Genomic DNA, 6,182 nt, shown 5'->3' with positions numbered 1-6,182 from the left:
TTTTGAGTCAGCTCCGTTCACTTAAATGTTTTTCTCCTGTAACTTCATTGAGACTATAATTGTTTCATTGATAATGTACAAAAGAAAGGAAGCTCCTTATTTTTAATTCAAACTGAACACAAACAGCAAGTGAAGTTAAACTGATTTCATGAAATCATAAATAAGAGGAGACTTGTTTGCAAAACAGATTATAACATTTTTGCAACAAGTCATTAAGACTTTAAATCTGGGAACATTTTGCTGATCTTTCTTTTTGTGCAGGTTAGAGGGAACCTTGGTCACTGTCACCAACGAATTTAGCATATGTAAATAAAAAATCAATACCTAAAATTTTTTCTGAGATATGAGGCTTGACACTGTTGCAGCAACAGCTTTGTTAATTAACTGGCGCAAAAGAGTTAACTTTTCTTGCATGATACCCCAAACAAACTTCGCCCAAGAGAATTACAGAGTACAGCTGTGTATCATGTATGAGGCCAATATCTCTATGCATTTGTTCTTTGACCTGTGACTTGGTTCATTTGATAAAGTCAAAGGTGACGTTACATTTTGTCCATAACACTGAAAATATGAAGTGGGAAACTGAAATTATTTGATATAATGGCAGTTGTAGCAGTGGTGATAGATTTGCAAAATACGAATAAGTTCCCCTCATGGGATGCTTAATTAAAATACTATAAAAGACCTCACAGGTACTATTTGTGCATGAAATTAACTTGTAAGTAGTATGCTATGGGCCCAGTTATAGAAGAACCCCATAAATGTGTATTATTGCATTGTTCCTACTTTGTTATCTTAAATAACAACTGAATAGACCAAAACAGTACAAAAATACCAGTCTTTAAGGACTAATAAGGTAAAGTGCTCCCTAAAGGTTACAGAAGTTACCAGCACTGATAGTGTTATTAATGACAAAGGTGTGTGTGTAGATCTATCATATATACATACATACATACACACAGCTCTAGAAAAAATTGAGACCACTGCAAATTTTTCTTCAACCAGCATCTCAACATGTATGGCAGCCATTCCATTCCAGTGTCTGTTGAATTCCAACACAGGCACACCTCATTCTACTGAATGAGGTACTGATTAGGGGATCACCTGAACCAAATCTTATTTAAGGAGGAAAAGTATAAAAACCACTCCTGTGGTCATCATTATCCTCTTGCAATAGGACCAGCTAGATGGCAAAACAGTGCTAGTAGTACCTCAAAAGTAATTGGAATCAAAAAATAACTATTGACCATGCCCAAAGAGTTGAAAAGGAAAGTTTTGAGTGAGGAAAAGAAGGGTTCAATTCTGGCTTTACTGGGATAAGTGAGCATCGGGTTGCTTCCATCCTTAAAATTTCAAAGACGGCGGTTCATATGAACAAGGTCAAGCAGCACACATTGGGGACAACAAAGCTACAGTGGTGGAGGATCAGTGATGATCTGGGGGTGCTTCAGCAAGGCTGGAATTGGGCAGATTTGTCTTTGTGAACGCATGAATCAAGCCAAGTACAAGGTTGTTCTGGAAGAAAACTTGCTTCCTTCTGTTCTGACAATGTTCCCCAACTCTGAGGATTGTTTTTCCAGCAGGACAATGCTCCATGCCACACAACAAGATCAATCAAGGTGTGGATGGAGAACCACCAGATCAAGACCCTGCCATGGCCAGCCCAATCTCCAGACCTGTACCCCATTGAAAACCTCTAGAATGTGATCACGAGGAAGATGGATGGTCACAAGCCATCAAACAAAGCCGAGCTGCTTGAATTTTTGCGCCAGGAGTGGCATAAAGTCACCCAACATCAATGTGAAAGACTGGTGGAGAGCATGCCAAGAAGCATGAAAGCTGTGATTTGAAAATCAGGGTTATTCCACCAAATATTGATTTCTGAACTCTTCCTACGTTAAAACATTAGTATTGTGTTGTTTAAAAATGAATATGAACTTATTTTCTTTGCATTATTCGAGGTCTGACAACACTGCATCTTTTTTGTTATTTTGACCAGTTGTCATTTTCTGCAAATAAATGCTCTAAATGACAATATTTTTATTTGGAATTTGGGAGAAATGTTGTCAGTAGTTTATAAAATAAAAAAAAAATGTTCATTTTACCCAAACACATACCTATAAATAGTAAAACCAGAGAAACTGATAATTTTGCAGTGGTCTCTTAATTTTTTCCAGAGGTGTGTGTGTGTGTATGTATGTATGTATGTATGTGTGTGTGTGTGTGTGTATATATATATATATATATATATATATATATATATATATATATATATATATATATATATATACACACACACACACACACAAATATATAAATAAAAAAATGGGTATTTTAAATACTCTATCTTGATTGGTCAAAACAGGTCACATGGGAGTGTTGCTATTACAGCCTATCACCATGTGTCAGCACTTTTTTTCAAAAACGGGCAAATCACTGGCAGATATCCATACACTAGAATTTAAAAACAAAAACGACAGACATATTTGAATTTATCGCAATAAACATGACCGACGAGATTGATATAAATGTAGAACCTTTGGGAAACCGAAGTGTACATGAGATATTGAATGAATCTGAACCGGACACCAATGATTAATTAAAACAGTGAGACAAAAAAAAAAAAAAAAAAAAAACTCGCCATTCTGATCGCTTTGTTCCTTCTCCCTGAACTACGACGTTTCCCTATTCCATTTTGAAAATAAATAGTTTAAAAAATATCTATTAAACTTTAATCTTTTCGCAAAATATTTGGGTCCTTCTTAAAAGATACTTTGGGGTTAAAATATGTTTTGTTGCCGTTGCTCCCGCTGTCGATTCTTCTGCGGTCTGTCTGCCTGCTGCCACTGCACCCACCCCATGCGTAGCTTTGTGATCTGATGCTGAACATTTATAAATTCATCTCGACAGTTCCTGGCATACCTTTTAAATGTGTCTAGGTACGATGGTATCATGTTTTCTGCTGTGCCCTACATTGTTTAAAATTGTTTCTTAACACTGGTCCAGTAGTTCTGCATGTTATCAAACTGTAAATTGCAGTCAGTGTGAAAAGTAACCGGGTATTCCATGCAAATAACGTCTTTCTCGCCACTGTAAAGCTGTAGCGGAAATCTGTTATGGATACCTTCTGTTACTACCCAGAATAACACAGGATTAGGATTATTTAAAAAAAAAAAAAAAAAAAAAAAAGCACTATCACATGATACTGTTGCAGGTTTTGTGAGGAAGGGTCTGCATGATTTAAAATAAAGGCAGTCTTATTTTTTTAAATTAATGCATTTTTGGTTTTATTTTTTTAAGTTTTAAGGGATATTTAATTTTCTATGTTTTTATGTTTTAAGGGATATTTAATAAAAATTCATTTTTTTGTTGATTAAAACATGTTTTTACCTTTTTTTTTTTTTTTTTTTGTAGTGACATACAACATATAACTTACCCGGGCGTGTGGATATTAGAGTATATCCCACACCCAGTCGTGCCTTATTGCTCACACACACACACACACACACACACACACACACACACACACACACATATATATATATATATATATATATATATATATATATATATATATATATATATATATACTCGATCTCCTACCTTATCTATTATGTAAGAACAATCGCCTACAGCCTTAAGCCATTGTAGCTGGTTAAAACTGACATTACTAAATAAAGTTCTGTAACAGTAATAAATACTGGACATTAAAAAATATACACATTTATTGTGTCAATTGATAAACAATTTACACAGAAGGATTTAAAATAACCTCTTTTTGCTTGTTTTAAGCTCTTTTAGCCTACAGATCTAGATGACATCATTTTACTCTAAGACATTTTTTCAATAACCTTCAATCTCTTCCGCTACAACAAAACATTGTAATAATATATGCATGGGCAAGGTAATTGGTGCATAGATTAAAAAAAAAAAAAAAACTTTGCTAGTTCATTTCAGGTTAGTAGTTCTATTGTTTCCCTTTCTGTGGTTTATTTTCCACACCACTGAATTTTAGTTGCTTTGCAGTTAAAACACTGCTTTTTTATGTATGGCTTTTTATTTCTCATACAAACCTGCAGTAGGAATCTGGCAGTTGAATGGAATTATTTAATTTTGATTGAACAGGTGCCATAAAACTGTTCTTACTTAACTAGGGGTCAGTGAGTCACCTAAGTCTCAAAAATATATTACACAACTTCCAAGTTTTGTGAGGCAACACGTTGAAAAACTATAAACAAAATGTTAAGCCCTGTTTTAAGAATGCTGTTTTAGGGACTGTTCTTTGAGAAATTTATAAACAGTGTTAGATTGCCAGGAAAGATTAATTAAATGCCTAACCCCATCAAAACAAGATTTTAATTGTTTAAAAAGGATTTTAATTTTTCTTTAAGAAAACATTACTTAAAATAGTCTTGAAAGTGTTAATTTCTGAATTCAATCATACTTTCTTTAAGATCAAGTTGTCAGCATGCTTGACACTATAACACTGTTCATTAACAGCAACCATGTACAATTTAAATGCTCACTGTATTTTACAGTGCGCTGTGTGGCAAAGTGCCAAATTCATTTGATAACACAGAGGCTTACATTTTCATACGAATTGCAATATCTTTTATGTTTGTCTATGTTGAATAACAAAAGCTTGATGTCCTTTGATCTAAAAAGAATGTTTACTCAAATAAGTGTTACTGTCTTCCTAATACTTTGCATATGAAGGCTGATTTTGAAAACTGATCAGCTTAGGCAAATGCTTTCATACAGTTTTTGTTAACATATAGAGCTATAGATTGGTGTTGCATGTGAAACTGTATCCTTTACATAGCCCCTGTATTTAAACAGATTCCTGTGTGTGAGTGAACCAGTGAAAATAGTTTTAGACAGCATAGCTCTGTCCTTTGTTTCCTACCATGATGTGTTTTCCGTATAGTGAGATTGTTGAAAATGAATTTAAAAATCAGAAAGGGTAAAGGCAAACCAACTATATTTGTAGAACTACCTGCTAATAGGAATATTAATTAGGTATTTCTAGTCAATACATAATAAAAATGCTATTACAAAGATGTCAAATGTAATATTCATGAAACTTATCCAAAATGCTGTCGGCAATTTAAGAATGGTATAAGAAAATGTTCATGAGTAACACACGTTAACATAAGAAAAAGCTTTGCAGAGCTTTAAAACATCATAGATTGGATTTAGCTCACATGTTTATCTCCCAAACATAAACAACAGATGTCACCTAGCTACTGAACCCTGGAGGCAAGGGACCAGCCTGGGAAATCTCTGCTTGGACTCGTTGGCTGCCTGACCAGGAATGGTTCCTAAAGTGTGATGAGACAAACTCTCCCCAGGCGGCTTTTCTACACAGACCCCATTGGAGCACGAAGGTCAACACAGACCCCTCTGTGGGTCCAAGCCAAGACAGGCAACTTGGCACAAGCAGGTTTTGAACCTCACATGACTCCCCCTGCACTCTAAGCAGTCAGCAGTTACCCAATTTTGATAACGTTTCAAATATGAAATGTATTGTTGGCTACCTGCAGTATTATTATAGAATGTAAAAAAAAATATTTAACAAACACACAACTACTACAGTACTTGTGCACATGTCTATTACAGTGCTGGTATACATGTGCACAAAAGGCTATTTGTTTACAACTTTAGTGTACTGTAAAACTGTACAAATCACATGCCATCAGTGGCACCAAAGTACAGCAGATAGATCTAAATCTGAAGTTCTTAATTCCTACACGTTTATAACACTGTAACATGCACCTATAAAATGACATTATTTAAAATAAAAGCTACGTACATTATCCAAGGCTTCATGCTTTAATGGTATGCCTGATGTTACTCTACACTATAACTCCACAAATAGTATTAAAATGGTTTTCAATAATAACCCACATTTCATTATAACATTCATAGTACTTAGCTCCCAAGAGCACATTTGTAATGGAGGTGGGGGTTGTAGATCTCACTAATGTAGGCTTTTTTTTTTTTTTTTTTGTCGTCAGAGCTTGTGCTTTCTATAACAGAATAAGTGCAAACAGGTACTGCAACTGACCAACTGATTACTGACCTTCATCAATGACAGCCAGTTCTGTACCAATTTTAGTCCAGTCCCCATGTATGAGACATTATATTTAAAAAGAAAGTCCCAAAAATGTAAATGATACAGA

This window comes from Polyodon spathula, chromosome 3, assembly GCF_017654505.1.
Source record: "Polyodon spathula isolate WHYD16114869_AA chromosome 3, ASM1765450v1, whole genome shotgun sequence".
NCBI lineage: Eukaryota > Metazoa > Chordata > Actinopteri > Acipenseriformes > Polyodontidae > Polyodon > Polyodon spathula.
This window is presented reverse-complemented; position numbering follows the sequence as displayed.